The 16,753-nt window shown below is 35.1% G+C and overlaps 2 protein-coding genes across 24 annotated transcripts in view; one reads left to right on the forward strand and one right to left on the reverse strand.

The window, feature by feature from the left end:
* The window catches only part of adcyap1r1b (ADCYAP receptor type Ib), a 54,797-nt gene extending 46,635 nt beyond the window's left edge, over nucleotides 1-8,162 (reverse strand). The window contains exon 1 of the mRNA XM_087257582.1: nucleotides 7,794-8,162. The gene's annotated coding sequence lies outside the window, so the exon portion shown is untranslated. The remainder of the gene's footprint in view (nucleotides 1-7,793) is intronic.
* Nucleotides 1-16,753, forward strand: part of pomgnt1 (protein O-linked mannose N-acetylglucosaminyltransferase 1 (beta 1,2-)) — a 140,908-nt gene that overhangs the window by 42,786 nt on the left and 81,369 nt on the right. For 15 of the 23 annotated variants that reach the window (XM_087256018.1, XM_087256013.1, XM_087256014.1 and 12 more), the window contains exon 2: nucleotides 14,307-14,403. The exons of 1 other annotated variant lie outside the window; for it this stretch is intronic. The gene's annotated coding sequence lies outside the window, so the exon portion shown is untranslated. Of the gene's footprint in view, nucleotides 1-14,262; nucleotides 14,404-16,753 lie in introns of all 23 variants that reach the window. 7 more of the 23 variants (XM_087256029.1, XM_087256031.1, XM_087256016.1 and 4 more) reach the window with 1 other exon arrangement.

Raw genomic sequence — 16,753 nt, forward strand, 5'->3', positions numbered from 1 at the left:
CAATTTAACTTGGCTCGATTCAACTTGACTTTGTTTGCAATATGAGACTCAGATGGAAGAGACTTGAGAAATACTGTATTCTTTTTTCAATAGGCACAAAAATGAAGTACCAACAAAGTGAATCAACTATGCTGAAAGTTCACCAATATTATTTTTCCTTTATTTTTTTTTTCTTTACAAACTGAAAACACACTAGGAGAGCCAGTTGATGACACTGATCATCCTTCATACAGTCATGTTTTTATGTGTCTCCTTAATAGCCAATTGTATGGTCTTGTGTTCAGGCTGAATCATAATGTGTGCATTCAGAGGATTATAATGTCACAAATCATTTGAACCTGTGCTTGTCAAAACTGTTTATGATTTGAAAACCGTCTGGTTTTTCACAAGCCTCAAACAGTAAATACTCTGCTTAAATCAAGAATTATTGAAGTCTCTCTTTATCATTTTCTTTCTCTCAGTACAAATCACAGGGGATTGCATTGGGGTGACTTCAATTACTGTGCCATGAGCCCCCAGGTAACAGAGTGATTTGTTATTATCAAAGCTGCACTGTAGTGTGTGTGATGCAAGCACAAATCATTTAAAAAGGGTGTCAACAGCTGTCAACAGGCTAGTATATGTGAATAAAGAATTTATGCCCACTGTCAAAAAGTGCTGAACACACTAAAAACAGTGAGGTCAACAGAGCTGGTCCAACACAAAGTAGAGCGAACTGAATCATGTGCAAATATATCTAGTTACTTATGCATGTAGTGTGCATGGCTGTATAAGGGATGCAAACACTAATGGGCTGGTTTGGTTTGATAAGGTGATCTACTCCATCATGTGATTCTTTAAATTAAGTTGGCTTCCAGTTTATACATCATTAGATTGGCATTGACTTTGGTCAGCATTTGCTTTTTTGTTAGTAACTCTCCAGTAATTTCTCTTCAGTCACTTTATTCTTCTGGATTTTGTTGTCTACACCAGTGGTCCGCAACCAATCATTTGGTACCAGGCCGCATAAGAAATCATTAAGTATTTCTGATTTAAATCATGAGTCTGAACGATCTTTTATTTTGAAAAATCTTTTATTTTGAAAAATGACCATATTCTCTCGATTAAATCTCGGTCACTTAAGCCCCAAAATTTAACCCACAAGCTAGCAAAGTGAGAAAGAACCAGACGTCTATTGGAAAGTTTTTTTGCGAAGGAAAAAAAGGCCCAGTGGAAAAAACAAACTGCAAAGGAACTGCTGGAGATCAAAACAATGACTATAGTGTCTTTTCCACGTGCAAGATCATTATTTTCAATGGTGGCGTATGGCTTGGGAGCACCATCTAGTTAAAAACATCTTCAGAATGCCAGGAGATGATCGCAAATCACGTGACAAGAACTGACCAATCAGCTTTGTTTTTTTTCTATGGAATATACACATTTTGGCAGACTAATTATCTCAGACAAACATTGCAATGGTTTTTATTTTCATCATAAATAACCCTCTCAGGCTCAAATTAAGTTTTAGAAACAGGAAAAATCTGATATTTGTGGAAAATGATCATATGGGGTAGTACAATAGAATCTTGACTTTTTTTTTAGAGAGACCTTCACATGCAAGGCGTTCTGGGACGTTGCTGATTTGCAACATTGGCCCAGTGTGGTAATTAGACACTGATGACTGAATATGATATGAACAATAACTTCTTATATACAACTTTTCAAACAATGTAACAAATTGCTTTTATGTGGCAGAACAACAACAAAAACAATATGGGATTCAAATCCAATATCTCAAATCATCATTGAGTAGGTCATGTTTCCAAGTCACTTTGTCATGTAGTACTCCAAGAAACAGTTTTTGTCTTTTGTGTCATCTGGTGTGCAAGTAGGGGAATTGTTTGTTGCTAATGGACAACCAAGTCCTGCAGTGGTACTTCTGAGTAAAAAAACTCATAAAATATGTATCTGGAGTAATAAGGTAGTTAATTTTTATCTGTTGCAAATCTGCAACGCCTGCCTTGAGATGGATAAAACTTGTATCAGAATTACAGCAATGTTTTGTCAGCTTGTCGTCCTCTGGGAAAAAGATTCAAGACCGCATGACTGGTCCGTGGTAATAAAAAGGTTGGGAACCACTGGTCTACACACTTGACTGGGTTGTTTTGAAGGCATGGCGAGTTTTTGGCTGCTTTTAAGAAACAAATCACCCAACTCTAATCACTGCAAAATGTTTGTTTTTTATTATGTACAGTGGTAGTTGGCCAACTGAACACCAAATCTGTTCACTGAAGATGTTGGATTAGCATTCAGATCTCTGAGCATTCAGATCTCTAGGATCCATATAATATCTGTATTCTTTCACTTTGGCTATTTTAGTGGTCTTTTGGCATCCCCATTCAATTTGTCATATTATGTGGTGAATTTGGTAGTAAAGGTTTACTGTTTTCCTCATAGTTATTTGCTCCTAAAACTGTGAATTATGGTAATCTTTTTTCTGTTTGTTTTACAAATTAATACTGAACTTGGTTAAACAAGTATGTTTAATAAGATCAATTTTATTTGATTGGTCAGTTGTAATAGATCCTTATACTGTAGTATCTGTATTATTTTAATTTGACTATTTTGGCATTTCCTTTCTTTTTGACATATTTTGTGGTGAATTTTGAAGCAATGTTCCATTGCTGTGTGTTGTACTGTATCATAAAATGTCAAGACGTCATCTGACCAGGCTTTAGGTAAATGTAATTTTAGCCCTAAGAAGGATAATATAATGAACTCTATTAATTAATGTGGGTGGCATTTGTTTGTGGCAGTGTGAACATTTCATAATTTTATTTCACAACATTCAAAATGCAAATTGCCAACTTGTTTGTTGGTGTTTGTTGGCATTTGTGTAGTGTGAATTGGCCTTTAAATGTTTTAAGAAATGACATGTCTATGTTGTATGGGTTTTAAATTATTATCTTATTTTTTTCTGATTCTTGTTTTTACTATCTCTTCTCTTATGGGTTATCAAGAAAATCATGCAGGAATGTTTTCTGAAATGGTTGGATAAAGCACAGCTCTACCTACAATGTTTTTCACAAGCTGCCACTTTCGACTTTCATTTGTATAAATTGGTGTTTTACTTACGAAAAAACAAAACAAAAAAAAAAAAAAAAAAGCGCTCTGGGGTAAGTTCAAATGTATGGTCGGTGCTCTTTGGGTAAGGGATTCATCAAATCTGCAACAAGAATCAGTCCAAGGCACTCGAGTTAAGTGAAAAAATTAAAAAGCCCTTATTCACATGGCTAGATCTCTAAAAACCAACGCGTTTCGGCAGAAGTCTGCCTTCATCAGGGTATCTTTAGTCTAAAACTTCTGTGTCTTTCATTTAAAGTACATTTTTATTATGGATTAAGGGAAAAAATAAGGCGTGTGTTTTAACCTGTTTCATTTAAATTGCCTTAAAGTAAAAAAAAAATATATATATATATATATATATATATATATATATATATATATAAATATATATATATATATATTTCTCATAGAAAAAAAATTAAAGCATTAGTTTTTTTGCTTTAAATAAGCCATTTTCATGTCATGTGATTACAAAGTCAATTTTACTGCTATTCAGTTTTTGTGTATTTCTAATTTGAGTTTGATCACCATCTTGCTTTACATTTATAGCCATAAAGAAAACATCAGCAGATTGTTTGCCTAAGATGAAAATAAAATACTAGCAATAGCATCATGTTATGTTTTAGTCCAAAGTACAACTTTACTTTGGTTCCATTTAAATGTTTATTTTTGGGAAAATAAAAGTTTTTAAACTATAAAATCAAAGTAATTTAAATAACTTGTGGTCTATAAAAACAAGAGTTTACCCCTTTTCATTGGTTAGAAAAAATATTTTGATTAATTGTATGTAAATGTATTTTATACATTTAGCTGTAACACATTCCACTACTTTTAGGTTGGTCCAAAGCAAAATTATAATTTGTTCTTAGAATAAAAACTATCCAAAATATAAATCTACGCTGTACCAAATAATTAAAAAAGAATTAGGGGAATTAGTGAACGCATTTTTTTCTTGACCACAATAAATATTTTTTGATTTAGGATAAATTCAATTTTAAAGTTTGAACCAAAGTTAAATTATACTTTAAAGAAAAATACTAATTAAAGCTGTCGTCATTTTCTTTAAGTTGGTACAAAGTTCATTTTTTTTAATGTAGGCATGCATGTGTACTTGATAACTAAAACAACAATGGCAGACTACAGAACTGTTTGTACACAGATTTGTAGTTTTCCTTTACAAACATCACCCAGTACTGGTCTTGCACGTATAATTGGAAGTTTCAGTAATTATCATTAATTCATCTGAACGCAGATCATTTTGACATAATCCTCTATTTATGAAACTTTGTATAGTACATTGTTTCTTGTAAACTTTCCTTTAGTATTTGATTAAACATGTTTGCAGCACATTTTCACCAGAAACCTGTACAACTAAAAATAATGCAACGATAAATCAAATGTATCAGTTTGTCTAATTCTAAATTTAACACATAATATTTCATTTATTTTGAAATTATTTGTGATAATAGTTGTTTTAAAAGTAATTTCTTGCCACTACAATGCATGAAGTGTTTCATAAAATAACAGACCACTTTATTGAGACTATATGCAGCAAATAAATCCAATACTTCATGCACTCTAAATGTGATGCTAAAATTTCTATCTGTCTTAAATGTGATATGTACCGCATCTCAGAAAAGCTTTCTATGTCCTACCTATTTTTGAGATGTCTTAAATTGGAGTCTCAACCTAACAGAAAGCACATGCAGTCTAAACCTGTTCGTCTTCAGTTGGTATGTCATTAGAGGTGAGTGGTTGTAACTGAACACCATACAAAGTGGTGTAATTTTTAATGCTGCACTATCAGTGGCTCACAGAACCCAACTGAGTGTAAAATTATAAAACATTTTCACATAATCATGATGCAATAGTTTGAGGGTCTGTTTAAAAAGACACCAGAAGTCAACAAGAATGAATACTTGTATCAGACAGTTAGACAGTACAACACAAACAAACAGAGGAAGGGAGGAGAGAGACAAATCTGCTATGCACTGACATTAAATCAAAGGTTTTTATTTATACTGAGATGCTTCATATATATATATATATATATATATATATATATATATATATATATATATATATATATATATATATATATATATATATATATATATATACTAGCGCTGTAAAAAATTACTGCGTTAACGCATGCGTTTAATTTTAAATAATTAACGCGTTAAAAAAATTAACGCAGTTGCAGGTTTTTTTGTACTTCCTGTTGTGGTGGACTTGTGTTTAACATGCAAGAAATGTGGATAAGACCAAGGAAGCACTTTTTGAAGGCAAGTTTCAGTATAAAACAATCAGTCGCATCACCAGGCTCTCCAAAGTTTCATGCAATTTCGGGTGTTTCATTTTTAACTTTCAACTTCTGTTGTAAGTTGATCCCGCATGGCGAACAGAAAGAAAATCCTCCGTATTTCGTGACTCTGTGTTCTTTTAAGGTAATAAAATCACTACTTAGGCTACACGATAGACTTTTAATAAGAGTATGATCTTAATCATATTAAAATCGGAGTATTGGTGTCTTATGTGAATGTACTCAGAAAGTCTCTGGTGAAGACGCGAGCTGTCAAAGACAGGGCATTACTCTACCTTTCAGCATGAGCCCTCCAAGTTTAGCGTGTTTTCTCATTAAACGCAACGAAAGCGAATGCTTCGCGTTGCTGTGTCAGAATCCTTGTGAAATACAGTAATACTTTAGAACGCTTAGTTTAAGCAAACTTGATGAACGTGATCATAGGGGCATGTAGGGGCATGTGCGCGCGAGACGTACCTGAAGTACGGTGGGGGTGAGTTGCGCGCGACATAGGCTACCTGAAGAGCTTGGAGGGATGTGGGGGAGAGGGGTGTGCAATGTATTTAACGACCGGTTTGCGAGAAATTATCATTCATTTGCAGGCATTTGGGAGTCTCTGTGCAGTTGCGGGATACTCCTAGTCTTAGCAACTGGATGAATGTAAAGGAGGATTAAGCAAAACTGTTTCTACTTTATAACTAATTTTCTCAACTCACAGCAATAAAACTTTACAATGAGTGCAACAGTTTGTATTCTATAGTTTATTTTTATAATTTTTCATTTTCCATATCTGCACTTAATCCAACATGGAAATCAATGTTTTCTTTATTGGCATTGATTGTTTTGAAATTTAAATGTCATTAACATGCCTCTGTTTTAATTTCTTTAATAAATATGGCTGTCAAGCCAGGATCTTGTTGTTTACATGAAGAAATCTGTGTTACAAGTTAAACAAAAATTCTATGAAACAATTATATTTTAAATTTTAATTCTAATAAACAATTATATTTAGAATTTAAATAGTTTTTGTCTTGCGTTTACATTAATTTACCATTTGAATAGCCAAAAATACAAGTTTCAGCATTTTAAATGTGATTAATCGCGATTAATCGTGATTAATTTTTCTTAAAAAGGTGCGATTAATTAGTTAATTTTTTTATCGATTGACAGCACCAATATATATATATATATACATATATATATATATATATATATATATATATATATATATATATATATATATATATATATATATATATATCAAGCCTGAAAATAGTCATACCCGTGGCAAATTCTGACATATTTTATTAATGTTATAAAGTTATTTAACCAGCAAGTTATTTATTTTTACATGAACTAACACAGCCTTCTCTCAAAAGATAATAAGACAATGTAGAGACAAAGAGGCATCATTGTGGGGAAAAAAGCTTTTATTTATATTTAAACAAAAACTTTAAGTCAGAATATGCCAGGGGTAAACTGAATGTATACGTATATACTTTTAAAATGATTTGTAATTTCAATAATTGCATTATTTTTCTTTAAATATAGAAATGCAACTAAATTAATTATGTTAAGTAAAAATAATCAACATAAATTTACTTTAAATACAACATTTCATGAAATGATGTAAGAATTTCAGTAACAGTTTTGTAAATCAGTTGCTGCTTCCATCCTGAGGCAAAATCATTGCATTATAGTTTTGGGTGTGGCATGGCTATAGCAATAAGATTTACATTTATACATCAATAATTCATGTACATGAATGTAATCAAATTATTGCATGAATATAACTATAAGTCATTGCATATTGATGTAACAATAACGAGAGAAAAAAAATATTAAATACAGTAGCCTTGACTAATTGTGCAAAATTACATTTATCAGTATAATGCTTTATACTATAATATTTATGCAAGCTCTCTTAGTAATGTGTCTGAATAACAACATAGCAGCAGCTCTATGACAATGAATTGTCCTTATAACCGCAGACGCTGATATTGTTTTATTTTCTTTTTTTTTACTTTAACACATCTTTATAATAAGGAATGTACATTGGACTAAATTATCAAATGTTTAAATCCATAATTCCTGCAAATCGCAGAACTCCCAGATGGCTACTTGAAATATAAAGCGTAAATCGCAGACCATCAAACCACTTCGAACCAGTCCCTTTCAATTCCACAGTAAAATGCATAATAAATAAATGTAAAAAGAAGACATGAAATGGCTCTCATCCTTACGAGAGCTATCGATCCGTCCTGTAGCTACATTCCATTTCATTACAACCTGCACACGCTGAAACGGAATTAAATGCGCTTCAATGGAGAATGCACTATATGGCCAATGTAAGAATGGGTCGTATGTAATAAATCATGAATCTTACTGTCCCAGACGGCTGGAGGTCTCTGGAAAGGACGTTTGAACCCGATGCAGAATGCAGATTGTCTCGCGCTGTCAGTCACAGGCGGTAGAAGTGCTGCGGCGCGCTGCTGCACAAACATTCCCGCAAGACGCCCCGAAAAACTTCTGCGGACAACTTGTGTGTGTGTGTACGCCTCTCTGGCTCTGAGATAAATGAGGGAACAGTTACCTCACTTATAGACGTCTAATCAAGGCAATGGATCAAAAATAAGCGCAGATACACAGAGAAACGCCAAGGTCTGAGGTGAGGGATGTCTGAATGTAACTCGCTATTCTCGATATTGTGTTGAAACACTCCGCTGCCGAGCGGTTATCCGCGCAGACTCACAATGATCCCTGATATGCGCTGCGCATTTAGATGAACCCCCTCAAACACCCCCAACTCTCTCTCTTACACTCTCCCTCTCTCTCTCTCGCTCTCTCTCCCCCTCCTTTCCTCTCCCCACGACGTGTTTTAAGGTTGCAGTGAGTGCGTTCCACGTTGCTAGCTTTTACATTAAGTATAATAGAGGTCAGAGGAATTCAGGAGTGTGGGTTAAACGTACTATTTTTACACAAGCTACACACATATCTATATATATCAACAAGTAAGAAGACGAGAACAGAATTAGTTTGCGTGAGGAGGTAACCATAGCAACCATTGCTGCAGAACGCTTTTGTTGTTTAATTATCACTTTATTATAAGCAAACATTGTAAAATGCAGAAATAATAGAGACAAAAATTGTAGGCCAGTCACACAACCATGCTGAACGCCTTTTCCTATTATACACAGAAGGTTCCATTTAACCAGGCACCCATCCTTATTCAGGAACCAAAAGCCCCTTTCACACAATGATACCAAATATCCGGAAAATTTCTGGAATGACTTTACCGGTAAATTCAAAAAAGCGATGTTCACACTGGCACAGACATTACGGAATTTTTTCTGCAAAATACCATTCACACGTGTGTGCAGGCGCTCACCGGCACTCACGCGCCAAGGAACTGAAGCTTGAAAGTAAACAAACAACAGTTTATCATGAGCTGATTAAAGGTAATTTTTTTACACGGTTGGCATTAGGAAGAAACAAAGAAACCTTATCTGACTAACATCTACAGTAGCAGCTAAATGTGTCTGGAAAATTATTTGAAGGCTTTTATTTTCATAAACAGACCATATGTGAATCCGTCTGAGTGTTCTGATTGGCTAAAGTAGACGTCTCACGTCAGTGCGCTCTAGACATGAATGCACACTTTCTGGCAATTTCCCTTCTGCATTCACACAGCGCAGCATGTTACAACATCTCTTTCCAGAAAATCGCCGAAACTAATTTTATCTGTACTTTCAAAAATAGCCTGTTCACACATACAGAACTTTCTGAAAAATTGCCAGTAATTTTCCGGAAAGGTCTGTATGTGTGAAAGGGGCTAATGTCACCAAAACATTCATTGTATGTTCTTTATTAGTAACCAAAAAATACATTTCCCAAAATTCTCCAGAATCAGTTAACCTGGAAGGAACGTTCTTCCTAACCAAGGTTGAACATTCTGGGTGCCAAGAACGTTTTCAGAAAAAAAATCTTGTGTTGCATCCAAAATCGCATTCTTCCTACTGTATGCTAAAAACTTTATATAAGTCGAGTAGTATGTCCAAATTCCTAAGCTTGCTGCCCAAATGGCACTCTATGCACTTATGCAATATGTACTTATGCACTTACACACTCACCAGCATAGTATATGTATCATCCCAAATGGAACACTAGGTTTTTTTACTAAGCGGAAATTCAAACCGTTTCCCAGATCACATTTTACGATTGCCAAATTAGCCAAATAAATCGCCATACCAATACCTGCCATTAGTATAATCGCATTCACCATTGGGAAGCGGTATAATCACTCTTGTAGGGGAATTTTGCTTTCACAATCCAAAGTAAACAAAGTAATCCATTTAGCGCCCAAAGCTGTGGTCGTTGAGTGCGTGAAGTGTCCATCATTCTACGCTTCAGGCTCATTCTGAAAACGTAGCCCTATTTCTGGAGATCGTGAATTGTGTAGCCTGAAGTATGTTTGGCTGCATTATTTTTTTTAAATGAACGCTAAAGGGTGGTATGATGCTGCTCCTTATTACATTTACCAGCTGACCGCTTACCTCTGTGTGGACGACAGTTTGTCCAGTTAGCTCACCATGTTCGTCGGTGGACTTGAGACACCGAGAGGAGTTGACCACAACGACAGGATTGAGTCTGGTGAAAAACGGCAGGTAAGACAAAAACAGAAGCCAAAAAATAAATAAACAAATAAATAACAGGGTGAAAATGCGGTAAAACATGGTAAAAATCAGAGAAAAGCTTTTTGTTTTCTGAATGAATTTTTTTTATTTGTTGGTTGGGTTAAGATTAGTGGGTGGGCGAGTCAATCGGTGCTTTTGAAAACAAGATTGGTTGAGTTTAGGGATGGGGGGTTTTGGGTAAGTTGATCGGTCAGTCATTTAGTCAGTCAAACAGTCAGTCGACAGCGGCCTCTGGTGAATTTATGAGAGAACAGCAGGCACGAATGGCACTCTCTAGAGAAATTTGAGATCTCAAAAAGTGTACACAGCGGCCTCTTGTGGATTCGATGTGAATTTTTGTGGAAACATAAACTGCAAAAACATACCTCCTGGGACGCATTATGATGGTCTCCAGAAATGTTTATAAAGGGTAAGTTTTCAGAATGAGCCTGGGTTGATTTTACCGGTTGAATAAGTGCATCATCTGGGAATTTAAAGTGCACTTATTCTTTTTAGAGTTTTCAGTGTAAACGCACTACTTGCACTATTTTACTACAAAATGGCGTAGAACAGTGCATAAGTGTAAGATTTGGGATGTATATAGAATTCGAAAAACAGTATGTGAGAAGTAACCGGATGACCTACTACCTCCAGCGAGATTCTGAAGTGTGCATCAGATGTACCCTAAGCAATCCCATGATGCACCTCTAGAGAATTCATGAATGGGAGTGAATCGACGTTATTATGACAAAATGGAGGATGTAGTACGTCTGAGTTCATACTGTATAGAACATACTTTGCTAACTGACGAGTAGTACGTTTAAATTTAAATGCAGTACCTACTAAGTAGTAGGCACCTATAGAAGCTGCTTTGGTCAGCAGGTGGTCTGTCAACTCAGTGGATAACCATAGCAACGAGTGTTTGCTGCTGAAAGTAGTTTTCTTTAGTAGTTGTATAGAGCTCAGGAAAGTGTTGTAAATAACAGTGCATTCTGAGTGTTTAGATCAAGGTAGACTGATTCCCATTGATCTCTAATGATTGCTATTGATTGACTCATCAGCCATAAACTGTAAGTCTTCGTATTACAAGTAATAAAGAAAATCGTATGTGGAGATGTTTTTCTGCGGCAGCTCATTGATGCACTGTTAGTTACAGATGAATTTGTTTATTTATTTGATCTGTTCTGGATCCGCCCCCTCTGCATCTTCACCAGTTACACTTTAGAATATTATGCAATGCATATTATCAGCCTCTCAGACACACAAAGAGCGTTTATAAAGGTATATACACATCAGACCATATTATTTTGAATGTTTGTGAGATGTTTTTCAAAAGATATTAATATAAAACGGTAACTGTTCTGTTTACATTCAGTACTCCTGCGTTTGTCCACAAACATGGCCGAACACAACTCGCCGTGATAAAAATGTTTCTGAGCTCTATAGAGTAATGGTTTGACAAATATGGTAAAAATAAAGCAAAATTAAATTAAGTAATTATTTTAATAATAATAATAACTGTGGTTAGCACTGTTGCCTCACAGCAAGAAGGTCACCAGGTTCAAGTCCCAGCTGGGTCAGTTGGCATTTTTGTGTGGAGTTTGCATGTGTTTGAGTGGGTTTCCCCCACAGTCCAAATACATGCAGTATACAGTAAATTGGCCGTAGTGTATATGTGTGAATGGGTGTGTATGGATGTTTCCCAGTACTGGGTTGCAGCTGGAAGGACATCCACTGTGTAAAACATATTCTGGATAAGTTGGTGGTTGATTCCGCTGTGGCGGCCCATGATGAATAAAGGGACTAAGTCGAAGGAAAATGCACAAGACAAACCTCAATAAACTGTTGCAAAAATGCCACCCTCCAAATGTTTTTATTAGATAGTTCTTACACTGGATACAGTGTAGCAAACAATTAGTACACAGTAGACGTGCTAAGAACTGTAACTGTATATGCATTATCCTTTGTTCTGTGCACACTGATCAGTGAATTAAAGGATTTCACTATTCAGCTCATGCTTGACCCATATCCGAATCCAGCTGTGTTGCACTGCAGAAACGCCTCAGGACCCTGGACAGCAGCCGACCAAATGTTCATCAATCATGTTATGTCACACCCAAACCCAGTTCTATCTATCTATCTATCTATCTATCTATCTATCTATCTATCTATCTATCTATCTATCTATCTATCTATCTATCTATCTATCTATCTATCTATCTATCTATCTATCTATCTATCTATCTATCTATCTATCTATCTATCTATCTATCTTTATAAACATGTACCTATGCAATGTTAAAATCTAAATAGTAAACATCTTCAACTCAACATCTTCAATTTTCTTTAGCGGTTAAATTTAAAAAGATTGCAGGCAGAAACTTTAGCACCTTTTGGGCCTAGTAAAAATCTTACACTGCTGTTCAACTTATACAATTTTAATTGTACAGATTTTGGAATTGTATTGAACAATTTACATTGTCATAATTTACACATATCAAAAATCAGATTCACATTAGGAATAAATTAACAATTCGTGACTGCCAAGAAGACCAAAAAACGTAATAAAATACAAAAAAGAGAGAATGACAATAATAAAACAAACACATCCAAACAACCTGGTGAAGCTCTTTGTGCTCATATTTGACACCATTCTCTGTTGCTTCTTCTATATCATGTCTCCATTTTTTTTCATGAGAAAATGTGTCCCCTTCTGTCTGGTCCTCCTACACAGTGAGCTAGTGATGAGTCAATCTCCTGCAGTTGCTTTAAAACACAAGCGCTTTTTGTATGTAAGAAAAAAGTCATGGCACATAACAAAAAAATAAAAAATCTCAGAGCACAGATAATGCTGTTGCATGTGATATCTTAAATATCAACATTAGATATGTTCTAAACTTTATATACAGTAAAATATAAAAGATTAATTCTTAGTGATCATTAATTTGCTGGTGAGCTATGCATTTTGTTTGATTAAATGGTGTTAAATTATGTTTTATTAAATAGATGGAGTGGAAGGCACATCTTGCCAACTATCAAATAATAATGCAAGATCTTCTTTCTCCTATAAAGATGAATTCAAAATGGCCAGCATTTTATGGGCTTGAAATTGCAAGGAAAGCACTTTTCCAATCAGCTAACAATTCAGTTTTCCAGACAGTTTAACAAATTCTTCAGTCTCAGATGATATTCTCACTTTTATGATTAAACCACAAATACAATGTCTGTCCCCTGCCTACTGTATGTACAATCAGCCATTATGGTACCCCTAAAATTGTTCCCTCTGCTACACCAAAACCAACAGGAGAATTAAGCTTTTGCTCACATCTTGAATGGGTGGAGCTCTTATAATGGACTGTATATGGCCAGACATGGCAGCTTGGTTGGTCTGATTGCTATGGACTTGAAGCAAACACACAAAGACCCATGATCTATTAGCACCTTACAGTTGGATTAAACTGGTTCCATCATAATACATCTGACAGTGACTATTTCAGAAAACAGCACTGACATTGTAATTATAAATGAGACTTCAAACTCTGTTTGTCATTGAAGTTGGCTGTAGTTTTGACTTGTATTTAGACATTTCTAAACTGCTAAAATACCAGCTAGAAGTCAGTTGAAGTCTTCATCAACTTGGTTATCATTGTAAATTTAATTGCTATAGCATTTTGATGTTTAGGCCATGTACATGAGTGTGATCAGAGGGCTGCAGTTGGGGGGACTGCAAAAACAGAAAGCAAAGTTCTGTTAAATCTAGTGAAATATGAAGACAGAGATCTTTTGTCTATTCTTGTGTTTTAAATGTTGAAAATGTAAACACATCTAAGAATGTTTGTAAGCCTTTTACTCTTGTCATTTTGTTAAATGATGTACCATAGTGTTTGGATTCTAATCGCTTTAAATAATCTTTTGGCTCCAAATGTGTGTGTGTGTGTGTGTGTGTGTGTGTGTGTGTGTGTGTGTGTGTGTGTGTGTGTGTGTGTGTGTGTGTGTGTGTGTGTGTGTGTGTGTGTGTGTGTGTGTGTGTGTGTGTGTGTAGACTGCTTTTGGTCAACATAGGCTCATTCTGAAAGGAGATTGCGAATTATGTAGCCAGATGTATATACAGTATGGCTGCATTTCGTCTTTCAAATGAATGTTACAGTGCGGTATGACGCCGTTCCTTTTCATGCTTTACAGCTAACTGCTTACCTCCATATGGACTGCTTTTCCTCTGTTACCAGTCTCTGTTACCGCATACGTCGGATGACTTGTGATGTGGGGAGGAGCTTACCATGATGATGGGGTTTGAGTCCAATGAGGAACAGCTCCAGAAAACAGGTAAGACAAAAACAAAAGCCAAAAAATGAAATAAACAAGTAAATAAAACGGTGAGAATGTGGTAAAATCTGAAAACATGGTAAAAATCTGGCTGCCATGAGGGCATTTTTCTTTCTCTAGGTTTCTTTTGAAAACACTGTAGGTTAGGGTTACAGAGAGTGCTCGGGTCAATTTGTGCTTCAAAAAATTCTATCAGTTGGATTTAGGGAAGAGGAGGGTCGTTCGGTCAGTAAGTCAGTCCTTCAGTCAGTCGACAGCGCCCTCTGGTGGATTTGTGAAAATAAAAACTGCAAAAAAAAAAAAAAAAAAACGTACCTCCTGAGATGTATTTTTTGCCCTCTCCAGAAATGTATATAGGAGTACATATTCAGAATGAGCCTGGGTTGGTTTTGATTTACAAGAACAGAAATTTGAATAATGACATGGGTATAACCATAGTATAAAGTAAATGAGATGGTTAATAAGAACATATTAAAAATGAGTGTTGGGATTATAGGTTGGTGTGGGTGTGGGGTCATAATATAAGCATTTTTTACAGTATCAAAGGCATTATACCTATGGAGAATCCCTTTAAATCACCAATACCAATGGGTGAGTGCGTGTGTAGTATGATTTTATCCAATTAAACTTCAAGGTGAGCCATTGGTGGTCTACATTATTAATTGTTGGTTGTCTGTAATGTAACCTTCTTTATACATAAACATTAATTAATGCTAGTTAACTGTGGGATCTGCCAGAAAATGTGATCGAAATGTTCACACATATACTTGCTACTCCAATTCAGCTATTAATGCTGCTCCTATACTCCTCTTAACTTTCTGAAATTTGACGATTGGTCCCTCATTTTTTCCTTCATTTTTTTTCCTTCAGTACCTGTTATTATGGGCTTTATAGATGCAGTATGAGAAAAAAACAGCCATATATCTGCAATGTGGATATCCCTCTATGATGCCTCATTGAAAGGTGGCATATATTATGGCACTGTGTGTGGTTACCACGGTAACAGGCATTTGGGATGTGAAGAAGCTGAGATAACTGAAGAGTGTTGGAAAAGACAAGTGCTCTGTGTGTGTGTTCAAGAGTGTGTAAAATCTTTGAGTGAATGAAAGCAATAATCGAAGGTGTTGCTGGTCTTGCAAAAGGCAAGACTTTGACTGTATAACCCTAAATAGAACAAGAGGTCGTCTGTGATCACACATTATTCTACATTACTGAACTTCACGACTGCTCTATTTCATGTGTGAAGTTGTCCGGCTGCAGCTGTTTGAGTGGGAGTCTCTTCTAATCTAATAGCCGGTGGCTCGAGTTCATTCCAGCCCTGTTTCTGGGCCCTCAAACAGCCTTTGATTCCTTCACTAAGGCCCCTAAGGCTTTGAAGTTCACTCAGGATCCAAATGGATTTGAAGTGGACTCTTCGTCAGCAGGACACTCATAGAGAGTGGCGGTGGCCAAATGACACTCGTCTTATTGGTACTTTGCTCTGCTTTCCCCGTCTTTATAATGTGACAGCTGAACAATGTTTAAGTTTTACTTTTGAAAGGTTATTTTATGTTCGCAACTGCTAGGAAAAGAAAGCCTTGAAGGTTTAACACATATTGTTCTCAGTGGCTTTGGTGCATTTCTCACAACACTATTTACATTTGCACAACAGTTAATGTATTTCTCAAAACAATTAGAAACTGCAAAACCTAGCTGATAACCTGCAAAAGCATGTCACTTGCTCAAAATGCATATTAATGAAATGAGAACTATTAGTTTTATATTGCGTGACTATTCAGCATTTACAAGTTTAATTAATTTTGACTGACACAGTGACTTAAGAAGGTGATAATGTTATAAATAGCAGAGAGTTGTATGAAAGCAATTGATGTATGACAGAAAACATTTGCGATTTGTTTGAAGGAAAGGGAAATTACTATGATGTGTAAAAATGACTAATTGTTTTGAGAAATGCATTAACTGTTGTACAAATGTAAATAGTGTTGTGAGAAAGTCACCAAAGCCACTGAGAAAAACTGTAAAGTAAGTTAATCATGTTATAACTTAGTTTTATAAGTTATGCAAGAAGTTTTTAATCAGTTTAACATAATGTAAGTTCAATGGACCCGTAAGGTTAATTTGATTCAGCTTAAAAAAATTAAGGCAATCAGGTTTTTTTTGTTTTTTTTTGTTTTTTTTTACAGTGTACCTGAATGAATGAATAAATTAACAGTAATATAAATATAAATTATAATTTAAAAAATAAAAATATATAAAGGATAATAATTTAATATGTTCTAATAAATAATATAAATAATTTGTAAGATCAGCTGTATTTCTCTTCTATTGTTTTAATGATATTATTTTTTAT

This window comes from Danio rerio, chromosome 6 (genome assembly GCF_052040795.2).
Source record: "Danio rerio strain M-AB ecotype USA chromosome 6, GRCz13ab, whole genome shotgun sequence".
Classification (NCBI taxonomy): domain Eukaryota; kingdom Metazoa; phylum Chordata; class Actinopteri; order Cypriniformes; family Danionidae; genus Danio; species Danio rerio.